At 43.5% G+C, this 16,880-nt stretch overlaps 1 long non-coding RNA gene across 1 annotated transcript; it reads left to right on the forward strand.

Moving 5' to 3' along the window:
• The first annotated feature begins 239 nt into the window (after positions 1-239).
• On the forward strand, positions 240-16,616 carry LOC108448167. The gene is made up of 2 exons (XR_001863963.1): positions 240-8,857; positions 13,976-16,616. It is a non-coding gene; the product is annotated as an uncharacterized LOC108448167 (long non-coding RNA).
• Positions 16,617-16,880: the final 264 nt, after the last annotated feature.

Here is a 16,880-nt window from a genome sequence, read left to right on the forward strand (position 1 = left end):
ACAGGGAGAGGAGCAGTAGCACCATTTCAGGCCACGGGAACCGCCCCCGGCTGGGAACGCCTGGGGCTGCCAGGGAATCACGGTGCTGGCTGGCCACAGGGAGAGGAGCAGTAGCACCATTTCCTCTGCCCTCGTCACCCACTTCTGTGCCTCATTCTTTTTTCTCTCTCTCATCCAGAGTCAAATCACACGATTACAGCTCTCAGGGTCTTAGGGAGAAGGAATCAACACTCCTAGCCTTGTGCTAGGGAATGGCAGGAAAAGGCAGCCAGAGGGAGCAGAAGACAGGAAAAATGTGTCCTCCGCACCTTGACTGCAGGCATCTGGAGCACAGATCCACTCTCCCTCTGCACATCTCCTTGCTTCCACTAGAAAACATGACCCAATGGTAGCACACTCTGCTTCAGGGCTGAAATGCTCATGAAAGGGAGGAGTACTGTTCCACTTACTTATACCAACAATTTATGTTGTGGAGTGAGGGAGAAGGGAAACTTAATAAAAATATGCATATAGAAAGATCAGGAAGCAAAAAGTAGCAGTGGTGGAAGACTGGAATGCATGGGCCCGAGTGTTCAGAGCCAAAGGTACACATAAAAATACACTTCAGTGATCAGGCCTTTGACAACCTTGAACTGTGTGTTAAACAAAAACCAGAAAAGGTCACAGAGACATTAATGAAAAGGTATTAGTCAAACAGACATCCTTGTGTGGATGTGGCAGAGCCCGCAGGGTGTCAGCTCAGACAAGCATCATCCGTCCCTCCTGCAACGGAGGCTGAGTCTCACTCCCTCTTTTGAGGGTCTGTAGGTACCAAAGGTGCTTTGGGGCAAACGAGGGCTCTGAGCTGTGAGCAGGGCCCATGTCCAGCTCCTGCTCTGGAAGGCTGCAGCAGGGCAGCCTCGTGCTGTATGAATGAGTGGAGGGGAGCTCGGGCAGGTTTCAGTCACCTTGGAGGGCATTCAGCTGCTGTAGCTCACCTGCCTCACACTCCAGGGGCCAGCCCTGCGCTCCACTCCAGATGTGGGGTCTCACGCAGGCCTCCCTCCCTGCCAGCCCCACACCAATGTCCCAGCTCCCCAGAGGATCCCACCTGGCACTAGAGACTTATGTTTCAGCTGCTGGTCTTTGCCCTCTGGGCTTTAATTCCTCCACATACCCATTGGCAAACTCTGCCTCATTCCAAGAGCTTCTGGGAGGGGCAATTCAGGCACAGAGGGGAAAGGCAGAAAGGCTTTATGGTCTCAAGTGCAAATTACCACTCTTAAGAAAAACAACATGCCCAGATTCTGAGGTAAGTGGCTGTTTTGCTAATCAGAAAATGCCAGTAATGGGTCGGGATGTAATTGTGCTCCATTGGTACTATCTGGAATAACATGGAACGTTTTAACCTAGAAGGATGTTGCTAGGGCTGTGCCAGAAGGAATCTTAGTACAGATGTGGATGACATTTAATTGAAATATTTTAGGGGCAAAAATCATGCTGCTATTTTCTTTCTCATCTGTGTTTTAATAGAGCCATTTCTCCCTGGAAGCTGGCCACAAGTTCTGTGTCCTGAAGCCACTCTGAGCCAGATTCTGCTTGAGGCACACGTGAGATGCCATGAAAAACCTGCCCGAGCCACTGTGCTGGATGATATGGAGGCACAGCACTCCTTTCAGCAGCAGTGCTGAGGAAATCTTCTTGGAGAGATTTCTCCTTTTTTTCCATATGGGATTGTTTTCACTGTACCATCTCCAAGAAAGCTCTGCTCTGGCTTTGTTTGGCTCTGCCATTCCTCAAATATGCAATACATCTCCTGCCTCAGTGTGTTTTGTTCACAAAATGGGCAGTTTCCTTTGTTTTTCTGCCAGAAGTATCTGGGTCTGATGAACAGGGATGAGATTTTCAATGCTGGGCACTTGAATGCTGCAGAGCCAGTGCTTGAGATCTCAGAGGCAGCAAGTTGCGACCTGTCCATGGGGAAAATCCCTTCAACACAGGATGCTCCATCAAAAGGAGAGGGCATGTGTTTCTTGACAGAAGAAAAACACATCTGGCTGACACCTTTCAATAGGGTATCAAACCTGAAATGGGCTGGGAGCAAAGAATGAACTTTTGAGGACTTTCAAACTTAAAAAAAAAAATAATAATGCAGGCAATGCATTACATGTTTTTATGGCAAGTGTCTGCAGCCTGGGCTCTTTCAAGAAGTTCAGGTTTCTTCCTCAGACTGCATGCTAAAAAGCCATGACTATAGAATTTAAGCCACTTTTATCTCATCAATGCAGTGTGTTATTTTATGCATCTGAATTAGTCCAAGATAACAATAAGCCTAGGTTTTACTATAGCTTGTCATAATAACACGTGCAATTTTAAACAAGTTTATTTCTTTTAAAAAATGCATCTAATTTAAATGAATTATATGTACAATCCAGCTGCAGCTACAGTTCCAGCCGCTGTGGAATCCAACTGATTTCTAAAGCAAGGAAGTCCTAGAGATTAGGTTTTTTTCATCACTAATAAATTTCAGCTTATTTTCAGTCCAAATGTGTTTAGCTTGAGCTGGCAGCTACCAGATCCTACTGTACCTCAGCCTGTTGGCTTAAAGAGCCCTCTGCTGTCAGAATTTCCTCCCCTGATATTATGTGTAGGTGGTAACAAAACTGCTGCTGAATCTTCATTTTGCTGAATTTTCATTTCACTGAGTTACATAGGCTGATCTTTGCACTACAAAGCAGGTTTTTCCAAATGCTGGAAATCATTTCCTGGGCTCTTTCTTGGAGTCAGTTTCAGGCTGCCCATGTGTCTTTGCTGTCTTTGGCAGGCAGGGAGCCCTGGCTCCTGTCTGAGATGACACAGGAGGAGGAGGATGGTGGTGGTGGGACAGCAGCTCTGGCACTGCTTGACTTCACCAGAGGTAAAAAAGGACAGGTTGATAATATGTGAGCCTTGCCATTTCTTCAAGTGTTATTTCTATTTACATAGTTACCATTTGTGCATTATGTCGAAAGAAGAGGCTGAAAAACTTTCAGCTGTGACAATTTCCTTGCAGCCTAAAATTTCCCAATCTCTCCTTCTTTGTGTGAGCCCAAAGCACTGTCCAGCAGGACTGCAGCTAATGAAACCTTTTTATTTGAAAACTAGTGGTGAAGGAAAAAAGGTATTCTGAAGCATCAAGCATCTTTTCAGATTAAAACCTCTGTTCTCCTTTTAACAGAGGGATGGAAATTGGTGACGTGAATTCATGGCATGTGTTTCCTATCACATAATCACTGGGAGAAATATAAAATAAATGAAGGAGAAGTCATTAGAAAACAGTTCTGGAGCTCTTTTCATACCTCCTTCAGTAATTACACATGGAAACAACTCGCACCTAGTATATAATTTGTCAAGCAATCAGATGCTTAGCTTTAATCCCCATCTGGCTTTGGGGACTGCTATGAGGCTGAAGCTTGATCTCGGGATTTGAGGTGTAACCTCCTCAGGTGTATGGGAGGGACATGCCTGTATTAAGAGGGATCTCAGCTCCAGTGGTCTGAAATCAGCTCCTCTAAGTACAGGAAAGGCAAATTCCCCAGAAAAGTGCTCTGTGCCCCACACATGCCCTGTGGGTGATGTGGGGTGTGCAGATTGTATAGAATGAACTTAGAAAGAGTTGAGAGTAGTTTTATCCTGTGTGTAACATCCACCAGTCAGGCTTCCCATTGTGCTTGTAGGAATCATTGCCTTCCAAACCTGCCAGTTCAGCCTCTGGCACAGAGCCGTGCATCACCACTACCAGGTGTTCACCTAACACAGGCACCTGAGCTGTCCAGGTAAAAGCTATAATTCATCTCACCTGGGGGGCCTAAATCAAACTGGAATGACACCAGCAAACTCCAAAGATTAGAAAATGCTGGGACCCAGCAAAAAGCTCAATAATTTCTAGAAGAATTTCTTTCTATAGTTTTTCTTTTTTTTTTAACACCCGAGAAACTTTTGAATTTGTGTTAGGGTTAGCCAAGGCATATCTGAACTGTAAAACTTTAATATTTTCATGTCAAAAATGATTTTGCTAAAGTTAACTTTCCCCATACTTTGACTTATCAGTTTCAGTTGTGGTGGTGTGCATTTCAGTTGAAGTTTTATTACATTATGTTGGCAGTACATTATGTTTTTTACACATGGATTTGATTGAGAAATGAAACTGGAATAAGAATGAGGTAGCAGCAGCATCTGCTGGGAGACGCAGCTAGTGCTGGTGTCAATCAATCTGATTGATTAAATATGGTGGCACACATTTTATTAAAACAAAATGCTCTCCCTGAAGAAGACTATTATGCCAATATAATGCACAGCTTTCCTAAAGAACATTACAAAAGAGGTGGTCTGTTTGTGACATACAATGCTTGTAAATAACTGGAAAGAACTGAAGAGTTCAAATTACATTGGGCTGCTCATGGAAACAGCTATTTTATTGTTTTGGCATGTGGTAGCTGGTATTGTTGCATTGGCAAGATCAGCAGCACTGATGGAAGTTGAATTATCGTGTGGGACCACAAAGGGTTTTATGCGCTCGCTGACGTTATTGAACAGGTCCGAGGCTTTAAAGTGCGCGGTGGCTTGAGACCAGGGCTGGAGACAGAGGCACTGCCTGCCCACCCCACACCTCCAGCAAGCTGGAATTCATTTCCAGGCATCCTCCCGGCTCCCTCATTGCAAGGATGGGTGTTCACGGTGCCAGCCTGACAAGAGAACTCCTCTGGGAATGGACAGACACCGAAGGCACGATTCCTGCCCTTCCAGGTGCAGACATCTCCACCTTGCCTTCCTCTCCCAGGAGCAAATGGGACCTGCAGTCCCTCTGCCCTGAAATACAGCTGGTGGCAAAAGAAACCATTTTGTGGCGTCTTCTCTGCTGTCCCCAGAGGAAGGTCAAGAGAAACAATGACTCATATTCCTTGAGATGTGCTTGGAGACTGTAGTGGTGGAGAATTTAGGACACAATAAATCCTTGCAGTGTTTGCCATCCACCTAAAATTATGGCTTCTGCTGGGTATTTCAAAGAGTCCAGTAGTTTTCCACTAGTTTCACTTGGGCTGAGGTTTTACCCACCTCCACTTATATTCTCCACATTAAGATGAATTATGAAAATTCTTAACCAATGTCAATATTTTACTCACTTTCCTCCAAATGTAGACATTCATAATGTAACATAGCTGTCTGCTTGCCACATTCATCCTCACTAAATGTATCCAAATAACATTTGTTTCAGTAAATAATATAAATATAAACAAACATCTGTACCACAGAAGAGTGCTACATCCCACTCCTCGTGAGTGTGATGACCCTGGGATCAAACAAGTGTGGTTGTACACAGCACTGCAGGAACAGAAATATGTGTAACAACATAGGGGAGAAATGTAGAAAACATCAGGTTTTGGTTCATTCACTTTTCATTTTTATTACTGGGGTTTCTCGTGGTACCTCCTATGCATCAGCTCTTCTAGCTGGAGTGCAATTCCTTGTCCTCGTGGTAACTCCTGTGGATCTCCTCATCAAGTTTCAGAGTGATTCCTCATCCTGTTTTATTCCATTGGGAAGAAGCGGCCTGCTCTCTGTGCCCTGATGTCCAGATACCGTCAAAGCCATAAGCTGCTCCCCAAGCACTGGCTGCCCTTTGGCCATCTCATTCAGGGAAATACTTTAGTGGGTGCTAGATTTAAAACCAAGCTCAGCAGAGAATCTCAGCATATTTAACATGATGACTTCAAAACAACCTGAGTACAGATGGCTTAGACAATATCTGTGTTGAATTTTTAATGGCAGATTCAGAACTATTTTTAAGATCCCACTGTTATTTCTCCTGAGAGATCTTTTCTTAGCAATCTAAGTAGAAAATAATAATGAGGGAAAAAAACCCTTGCTAGGCAACCTCTTCAATATGCAGATGGTTTCTACAGTGACACTTCTGCTCAGGCTAATCTTTCAGGATTGAGATATTTTCAGAAACATCCATTTGTGGGGTTTGGGTTTTTTTTACTCGCAAAGACACAGCTTTGTATACAAATCTTTTCTCCATCCCCACCCACTTACTTGGTGGTTTTGAGGCTCGCTAACAACTTTTTGCATGAACAGACATTGCTGTCGTACTTTGCAGACCTCAGGAATGTAGCTAATGATGGTGTTTGTACTTCTGCCTTCAGCATTCATTTCATCATGGAGCTCATTGGTTTTTCTTAGAGGTTCACTACCACCTGCATTGCAAACTTATCCCAGTGCAAAATTGCCCTGAAGAGCATCAGGGCTCTGATCTTACCATTTTACAGTGGGAAATGGTGTATTTTCAAATATCCTCTCAGAAAGAGTCACTGATGTCATTCTGAGCACATCAGTCTTTGGCAGGTGACTCTCCCATTTTTTCCTCTAAGTTTGTCTCCTTTCATCCCCATTAATGTCCTGTACTGCCCACCTTTGCAGGAGCTTCTCCATTTAGTTTCCTTGCTGCTTGGATGCCCCTGGGCTGGGAGACTTTCCGGTTTGTGGTACTTATATTGTCATCCTGATGGAGAAACCCAAAGGCAACATAATCTCTGGATTTATGGTTAATGTGCAAAGACAGGACAGTGATGTGGGCTTGGGGGAAAAGCCTCAGGTTTGCTGTACAAGCAGAGGAGAGGATGGTCACTTCAGACTTCAGTAAGCATCTGAATTAAAGCAAATGCAGTGACACCACCCCTTTTGATATTCCCTGACAGTGCAGAAACGAAGATTGACATAAGAATTTGATTTCATGCTAAAATGCCAGACTGCACAGCAGTTCAAGAGTGCTGAGTATCCTGTGCAGGTGTAACTTGCAGCAAGCCCCAGGAGCAGTCTGGGCAAAGGAAATCACTTCAGCCATAATGGTTAAATAGCTGAGAAACATGCATCAATTTTTAAGTAGCATAGAGTGAAATGTAACAGCTCCTAAAACATTCAAGAGCAGCCTAAACATTGCTGAAGGAGTGAAAATAACATGAGACATTATCAAGCCTTTTGTTTAAATCTTCATGAATCTGCCAGTTTTACTACCAGAGGTTCATAGTTACAACTGTTAACCCAAAATGCTTGTTAATAACTGAAGTGCATAAGAAGACTTTGATCCATATTTTGACACATCTGCAAATGCTGGAATGGAAAGACTGGAATGCTGCTGGGTATGATTACCCCTAAGAGAAATATTTTTAGAGTGGCTCTATGAGATTTTGATCTCCTGATAGCTATTGAAAGCTAATAACATATATAAAAATATAACTAAAATGCAGTGCTTATACTTTCACACAGGACAAGGCACTGATCTGTGTTTGCTAAAGTAGGTAACATTTGCTCTGGGGATCCTGACCAGAGACACAGCATCAAACTGGGACCTACTGACTTATGCACAGTCAGGATTTTGCATATTATGACCTGGATAAAACCAATGTTAAGTGTAAACATTTATAAGACTATTAAGCCATTGAGTGCTTGATAGCCACCACATCTCAAGTGCTTTTGCTGGGCACAATGGATACCAGCTTCTCTTTTTCCTTCTTAGGACTCAAAACCTATTTCTTGATAAGGAAAATGCCCTTGAACAATGCAGTAGGAGGGAAGACCAGCTGGAGCTCTGCTTTGTGGTTAGTTATATTTTGGAATCCTAAGCAGCTGTTTGCCTATGTCTATATTCATTAGACAGGGCTTTAAAGCAAAAAGTACACCATTCATTATTGTTACCACAGCACAGACCTCCACAGCCAGCCCTATCAAATAATGCAAACCCAGTGAACAAACAACCAACATAATTTACTGTCAGCTTCTGTAAAAACCCAGAAAAAAAACTCCACAGTCCAAAATATCATGGGTGGTTTTAACAACGTTGTCCACAGTGCATGAAATGCAATATTTTGGGAGTAGTAATTGCCATATTTAAACCTCAGAAAGCTGCAGATTTATATTTGTTCGGTTTCCCCTTAAGCTGGATAATAAATCTGTACAGCCTCTTCTGGGCTTTTTTTTTTGTGTGTCTCTTTTTTTTTTTTTGTAAGAAAGACTTCTGAGATTATAATATCTGGCTATATCAGGTTTGGGTTTTTTGGGTTTTGTTTTGCTTTTTAGAAATCACGGGAAAGATTTTAACTGCTGGGTTGTTCTATATGGAGCAAATTCTGCCCTTAGACATCCCATATGTACTGAAGATAGCACCACAGATACATATGCAGAAACCAGCAGTCAATTTTGACTCAGAAGATAATACACCAACTGTGTATTAAGTTTAATGTAGATTAATGTGAGTTGCTTTCCTTTGCATGTATGTACACAGGTACAAATAATTAAGATTAATTCCACTGGATATAATGGCCTTCACTGTGCACGGTGCCATAAAATTCTTCTTTAATAGCTGTTAATTGGATGTATTTACTTTGATGGTGAAGTCCTGATTAGTCTTGTTACCCTGCAACCCCTTCCCCCTCCCTTTGATCACTTTTGTGCTTAAGAAAAGATTTATAATAAGGGAATCACAGCTATGCAGTTTATTAGCAAAAAAATCAATACCTGTATCTGTTTACACGTATTAGAGGTTCAGCCAAAGAGGGGTACTCTGCATAATATTTGAGGAGTAAAGATGATGCATATTTTCATTTTTGATTCTTTTCCCCATGCAATGTCTTTACTGGTAATAACTCAGATTTCTTACTCGATTTCTTTTTTTTAATCTCTTTTCTTTCTTTTGCTTCTGCACTGAACCTGAGGAATTTCTCAGTGGTAACAAGAGGACCTCAGTACCTTCAGCAAGTTCCAGCTCCAGGACATCAGGCGGATGGCTGAATTTAGGAACTGCTTCCATACAGTGATTCCATGTGTTTTTTTCTGGAAAACAGTCAGTAATTATTTTGGAATTTCTTTTCTCTGAAACACAGTAATTCTAAGCATAAGGGACAGGGCTTTCCATGTGTGCAAATCAGAATATCTTCACTGAAATCTAGGTGGATATTTGATTTGTGCTGAAGTTCTCGCCTTAGTTTTTTAACTAGCTTGTTTTTAACAATGATACTTTGCATTTGTTATCTCCCAGGAGCACAGCTGTCTTTATGCAATTAGTAAGTCACGAAGGAAGAAGTTAAAGGTACAGCCACAGCCAAGGTCCGTGTCTCAGAGCACAGCGTGTTCCTGGGCACAGCTCCCCCACGCTCACCCTTGCTCCAGTGTGTGTGGAACCATGGGCAGTTTTCCTGGGACATAGCCCATGTGTAGCCAGGGCAATATTTTCTGCCTGGAGCCATTTTATGTACCTGAGTCCAGCCACGCAGGAGCTGTGACAAAGCCAGGCCTGGCCCCTCCTGCGCCCTTCCATCTTCACTATGGATTTCTGCTCCAGTGACTCAGCCTTACTGACACAAATCATCTGTACCATTTTATCACTAATGTACTGGTTCCTTTACTAGTATGAGCATAAACTCATCAGCTTAGCATGTTTCCTTCTCCTGGTCATCTCACTGAAGAGAACAGGGCTCTTCCCCTCTCCTCCTACCCCTTCCCATCTGCCCAGAGCCACTCAACACTGTTGGGACACAGCCACACACTTTGAGGTGGTTTCTACTCTAACAAATATGTTCTCCCTCCAGGAACACTTGAATTATCTGTGGGGTCTAGTCTACTGCCAGGAAAGCTTTGGTGGGACCTTGTCCAGCTGAGGACGGGCTTCTGCCTTCCTCCTCCTCCTCTGCCCTGTGTTTAGTGAGTCAGTGCACTCCAGCAGCCAAATGGGATTCCTAAAAATGAATGGGTTATAAATGACCAACCTGATTAAAAATTACAGCATCAAGCACTCCACGGAGGACAAGCTAGCACTGCTACTTGCATGAATCACTGCTATTTATGTCCTTTAATTAGGAAAATTGCAGCACAATGCAGGTTTTAGAAGATGTCTTCTGAGAGATCCTCAGGGCTCTCTCTCATTTTATCTCTGCATCCAAGCCTGCTGCTTATATATTATTTGGATCTCTTACTGCAGCCAAGGGAAGTCCAGACAGGGCCAATTCCTAAAGTGTTTAAATCTGAGAAGCCCCATCATGATGCCCAATTATAGCATTGTCTGAGGATCTGATTGAACGATTTGGAGACTGAAAGAGCAGGTCTTTTACGAGATTAATAATCTACGGAACATTAATATGTAATTCTCTCGCCTCCTCCAAAAAGGAAGAAGTCTGCATAATAATGACAATTATAAGAAAAGTTAAAAAAGATTTAAAAAAAGAAGGCCATTTATTTGGAACCACTTAAAAATGCTTTGCAATTATACATTTATTATCAGTATAAAATGAACAATTCAGAAAAAGGTGGGTGCATATCAGCAGAAGCAATTAAGAAAGGTGTTTATTTTATTGAGAACTCACCATTTCTATTTCAGGAATAGAGCCCTATCACTGAGTTTGCAGTTGTTTTATTCATGCTTTTAATTACAGCCCATTTCCAAACTTGGCTGTATCTGCCCTAGGCAAGGCTGTATTTCCAAGCACTTCTGCCTCAAGTCCCCTCTGGCAAGGGAAGGGTTAAAACCAATATTTGTAGATAAAGAGGTAAACATATTTACATTCAGTTTTTCACACTTTATGCATATGTCATGCAGTGAATAGTTTTAGAGGTATGTTTGTACTATCTCTCCAGAATTTTTACAGTCTGCAGGACACAAAATCTCTATAAAGTGACTTATTGAAATAGAAGCAGATTGGTAAAACCGTTTCTCTCTTATGAACTGTGAAGAATGATCCTCTAAATGAAATCAGGAAGGAACTGGACAGAATCTTGTTTAATGGTGTGACAAAATGAATCACAACTATTCCAAGCATCCATCACTGCTAAAAGGGGACCACAAATGATCTGTGAACTACTATATATTGATTACTCATGTACTACAAGTGTCGGATTTAATGTTCACACACCATGGAAAGGCGGCAGGGACAGATGGTGCCTTAACTCTTCTTTGATAGATTTTAATGGTGAAATATTGATTTCTATCTGGCCAAGGCCTGTTGTTAGGGGCCAAAGTCATTTGTTGGGTATAGCTGGACACCCAGTCTGCTAAGGGTAATCAATCATTTTTGGCAAGGCAGGTGAAATTCTGAAGAGAAGCACCTTGGGTTCCCAAACTGTATCGAGATGAGGCTGAGACCAACATTTGCGCATGCACGCCCCCTCCTCCCCCCACACGTGCATACAAAAAGCCTCCATGAAATTGTGCTTGTAAAGAATTATTAATGATAAGACATGTTTACTGAGGAGAGTCACAGCGAATCACAGCTGACATGAAATAGTCTGGGAGCCTCAGAGAGAAAATGAGCTTCTCGCTAAAAGGGACTATATTTTATTTAAACATCCGTCTAGGGCTGAAAACTCAGGTAATCTGTTGTGTTACAAGCCACTGGCTGTTCTTGCCATCCAGAGAGATAACAGTGAGGAGCTAATAGGAACACATCAATCACAATCAGGCTGCAATTCCACCGGTGTCTCCTCTTCCCAGCTCCTTTTTAAGCTCCTTAATAACGATGATAACATAGTTCTGGGCTTGTGAGAGGGTTTCTTCCCTTTGAGGGTCATATTCATAAAGCGAATGGCCTGCAAAGTCAGCATCTCACTCCTACGGAAGGGGGGGTTTGAGCACAGGGAAGGGGTCTGCAGGTGGGAGGGGTAGGGGTGCAGGAGGGGGTGGATTTCCCCCGGCAATAAATCCGTGGATGCCCCTCTTTCCCCTGACAGACTTCCCAGGAGAGGATTCCTGTTCAGAAGCAGGCAGGAAAGGGTAGGCTCTGCCCAGATGTGCCCCAGATGTGGGAACCAGTTGAGGTTGATTTTTCGTTTAGATTATCTTGCTTACCTAATGATTTTTGCTTCACTGCTCAGCTCGATTGTGTTCACTAGGACGGCAGGCTATTAAAATGTCAAGGCGCATTGAATTGTTGTTATCAAGGAAAGAGACCTTTCCAATCAGCCCGTGTTCCCCAGGTTGTATAAAGGCAAAGAAGGGATTGGAGGAGGAAGGAGACCTTCCTCATCCTGGGGAGGGGGGAGAGGTGCAGCGGGGGGTGTTGAGTGTGTTTCTGTGTGTAGATGCAGATGTGTGAGTGTGCCTGCTGCAGTACAGGTGGTAATTAAAATGCCATCTTTTATAACAGGTATCAGACACTTCTCTAATTCATATTTACAGGGAGAGATGAAACTTCTCCCCATTGTGCTTTTCACCACAATCCTTATAAAGAAAATACTGGGAGGAGGAAAGTTGTGTGGTTGAATCACTGGCCACGCATACTAAGGAGCTGCTGGGCTGGGCTGAAGGAGAAAAACAAAGGCAAATGCCTTCCTCATGTCTGCACCTGCCTTAAGGCTTGATAAGAAAATAAGTTCACTGACCTACTGGGAAAAACACTGGAGATTGTCCGGTATCACAATATTGAACAACTGGTGACAGGATGATACAAACCCGGCACATTTGGAGACACAAAAATCCCCTACCTCTCGTCACCACCACCACCTTGTTCATATAATTGCAGAACAGTTTATTACAGAGAGGCACATCAGATATTGCCACAGATTGATTTTTTTCTTTCTTCTCTTGTAAACTATACCGTACATCATATTGGTTGGGAAAAAATATATTCTTTGGATTTACTTCTCTTTGTTTAAATCATCTCACAAATATTTTGGTTTTCACCTGTCATTTCTCTTTCATTTTCATTTAAAAAAGATGGCTTTGTTTTTGCTTGTGTACGGTTTTGTAGAATAATGACATCTATCTCGTCCTCCATGCATCAAGCATCATTGATTGCCCCAAACATCATTGTCACTACTGGGTGTTCATCTTCACACTTGCCACTGGCAGGTCCCTCATCTACTTTCTGTCTCACACATGCCCCTCTCCACAGCTGCACACTCACTCACAACAGGCATGCCTACTTTCTCATTTTGCCTAACACTCATTCCTCCTGGCCTGCTTTGGCTCTGCATCTCCTCCTCACAGGCCCTCATTTCTCTCCCTCCAACCTCATACTGCTGTACAAGTCCACGAGCACAAATCGCTCAATTCTGCAGTGAACTTCAGCTTGGTCTGCATTAAAAAGCCAGGACAAACCAAATTCTTCCATCTTTTCCCACATTGTCTACAATGACTCATGAAAGTTACTCTCAAAATATTTGATTCCTTGACATATTCAGGCACAGGGAGCAGAGAACACTGAAGGGACTACAGGAGTCTTTGCTAGTCCTGCAGCGGTAGTGGAAAAGGGGCACACAGCCCTCCTTTCCCACCATGCTGTTGCTCCAGTTGGCCTTAATTGTTGCCCTGCCTTACATATCCACTCTCATGTCTGTCTTGGGGCTTGTTTCCACGGAAAAATTATTGCACATGAGGCTGGGATGTGAATTAATAGCACATCCCTGCAGGGAACATTGCAGATACAGTGAGGACTTGTGTGCACAAGGACATTACTGTGGAGGCAGCCAAGGTGTAAATCTCCCATGTCGTGGCACCAGCTCCCCCAAACACGCTGCCAGTGTCTGCATGGCCCCCCAGGCCCTGCTGGGCTCCACATACCCAGTGCCCACATGCACTCATGGCACGTGGACTTTTCAAACAAGAAGAGCCTGGGCATATTTGCTGATGTGCATCAATCTATGCCTGTGCTCCTGACAAACCTTGATGTATTTATTCCTGCAAGTTGCTTGAGAGGTGAGAAAGTGGCATTACTCTTTAGAGCCGGGAAACTGAGGTGTGAAGGCTCATGAAATGCCCAAGGCCTTCAGATGCTGGGATCCAAAGTGACTGCCCTGAGGACATAATAAAGTGGGTAGCTGACAATAGAAATTGCCACCCAGTCCCTGAATGATATACCCTGGGTATTAGTAGTCTAGTTATTAGACCAGCTTTCTTTTCTCCTATTAATGTTTTTTCTTGTCTCTTCACTGCTCCTTTCAATATCCAGCAGTTTCCATGTTTTTCTTGCAGACCAAAGCTTCCTCAAGGAGCTGGTTTTGGCTCAACCACCTCCAGCCCAGCCAGAGAAGAAGTGAGGCTCCTCCACTCGCTTACCAAGTCAAACAGAGTGGGCTTCGTTGTGGCCCAGGTGTGGGACTCACTCATGGCACCACATGAGTCTTCAGCCTGACTCTGCTCCCAGCCATGATGAGTCACCAACCTGTGGAGGAAGAGGGAAAGGATTCTATTCAACATTTTTAAGACTCTGAAGTGGTGCTGGACAAGTTTATTAGGTAATGAAAAGTGTGTGATGCTGCTTAGCCTACAGGAGAAAAGTGCTAGCACTGGTAGGAACCTCACAATCAGTTGGATTAAAAAATACGAGTCCAAACAACATATTCAGGAAATTGTCACAGGCTGGAGTATTCTAGTTGGAGGACATAGATGGACCCAGAATGACAAAGGAAAGTAAGGAGAGCAGCACAACTGAGGCCAAGTGACCTGGAAATGGTCCAGGCCTATGAAGCCTTGTCATAGATACAGATCTAGGCAAGGATGCAAGTTGGATGTCAGTCACAGTGCCTCACAACAGGAAGAGTTGCAGCTTTTCTTTTATTCTCAGTTTGTATGCTGATCCTAATGCCACAGTGTGCCCTTCTAGGGCTAGCTGGGCTAAAAGACTTTTTTTCCCCTCTGAGGCACAAAGGCTTCTCTTTTTATGGCAGGATGAAATGGATGGTGACAGAGACGGGATGAGCTCACAGTATCTTTTGATGAAATGTTGCAGCTGGACTTACCTGCTACCTAAGCCCCCCAATCTTTCCAATGCAGCAACGATTTGCTGCTCCTGCTGCTCCCACTGCTCCCCTATCTCTCAGTCCACAAACTTCAGAGCCTTTGCAAAACCTTCAAGAAGATCTAAGTTTCAGCACCAAAAATCTTATTTCAGACATCTAAGACCTGCTTCTGCATCTGGCCCTTTGTGCAAGAAAAAAATCCTAGTAGTGGCTATTACATTTAAATGTAAGTTGAGTGGGACCAGGAGAATTGCTCCCTGAACTGTGCCAAAACCCCTGTGAAGAAGTTAAGGCTGGTATATATATCAATCACACCAGCATAAAAACACATCAAGGGGGGATAATTGTCCCCCAAGCAAGCCTTATATTTCACAGAAAACTCAGCTGAAGTTAGCTCAGTTAAAATAGGCCCAAAGAGAAAGACACTGGAAAGTTCCTGATGATTTCTTGGGATATCATAAAATAACCTTATAATTATGATTAAAGCTTTATTTTCTTTGGCTTCAGAACTTACCTTCTTCCCTGGCTGTGTCTCTTGGCTCCTCCAGTGACTTCTATGGAGCAGTGGAGCAGTCTGGGTTTGGAGAGGGTCAGTCAAACACCAAGCCAACATGCCTGGCCATGGGGCACACTCTCCATTTGAATTCATCCCTGTCTTTGTGGACTTGCAGAATCGTACAATAAATCCCTGGGCTGACACCATCAAAGACATGACAGAGAGGGCAGAAACATGCAAGGCACATTGAAATAGCCAGTTCAGCCAAACTGTTTTTGGGGCAGATGTGACCCAAAGTAAGCCCTGCTGTGTTCAAGGCCAGGCAGCAGTTGCCTCAGCCTCCAGGCAAATTCATTCCTGAGGCAGTGACCAATGACAGCCACAGAGCTGCTGCCAGATGTGCCAGAGATGTCCTCTCCTGGCAGGTTCTGGTTCTAAGACACAGCACACAGAGGAAACCCAATGTCAGCCAGGGCAGAGCATGTATGACAGGGTGAGAGTAAAGGTGAGTAGTCTCTGCTGGCTGCCAGCCCCCTGCTCCAGCCAGCCTTGACTCTGTGGTTCAAGGGTCCCTGCAAACATTCCCAATCCATACTCTCTATCTTCCTCAGTGTGTCAAGGGGAAAATACCCTGGGGACCTTCTCAAACAGTCAAAACTGTTATAGCTCTGGACTCCTCAAAGGAAACACTGGAAGGAAGGCCGAGACACAACCAAGATGTCCTTTTTTTTTTTTTTTTTTTGGCGTACCACAGATTTATTTGCTTGCAAAGGAGCTGTGCAGGGCAGGGGAGCAGCGGGCATGGCTGTTGTTTGCAGTGGAGCACCTTGAAGAAACTAAACTAGCACTCAAAGCTGAATAATTGGTGCAGCAGGAGGCTGTGCCCATGCTAATAGTTTTTGCTGAGATGAAGCTTATTAACATGTGCACTGGTGCATCTGTATTGCCTTTGGGACTCAAACTCAGCATGGTTCTCTGCTGTGCTGCATAGAGGTTTTACCTTCCTCTGACCTTGCTCAGGCTCCTTTGTCCTGTTCTGCTGTGCTCTGAGTTAACCTTTTATCTGCCTGGCTTTTTAGCCTATATTTTAAATCCAGGATAACTTTTTCAAGTGTCTTCTACACTAAAGGTTTTAGTTGTTCTGAAAGTATTTTGAGTTCCATTGTTATGATGCTTTTGGTTTGAGGAAAGTTTGTTGTGATAATCAGCCCATCTCTCAACTGAAATTTTAAGCTATTACAAGTAATAAAAAATCTCACTCTGTGCTTGCCTTACTGTTGTAGTTTGGGGCAAGAGGTGTGCATTTACTCCACCTGAGTTCCCAGACTGAATCCCTGTTTGAGAGAGAGAAAATAAAAATTAAACTGTTTTTATAATATCCAGACTATGCCCTTATTTCATCTATTAGAGGAACAGAAATGTAACTTTTGGGGACTAAGAGGAAATAGGCTGGAAGAGAAAATGTGGTGTCTCCATCTGATCTCTGCTGTGAAGTGCAAAGCAAACCAAACCTCTGGCTTTTGATTAACTGCTGCTGGCACAGTTTAGGTGGCGTATGCCAGGGTGTTACCTCTTGTCATTGATTAATACCATACCTAAGTCCACGTAAGGTATGTGACACACCTAGCTTATCACTGTGCAA

This window comes from Corvus brachyrhynchos, unplaced genomic scaffold, assembly GCF_000691975.1.
Source record: "Corvus brachyrhynchos isolate BGI_N302 unplaced genomic scaffold, ASM69197v1 scaffold126, whole genome shotgun sequence".
Taxonomy (NCBI): Eukaryota; Metazoa; Chordata; class Aves; order Passeriformes; family Corvidae; genus Corvus; species Corvus brachyrhynchos.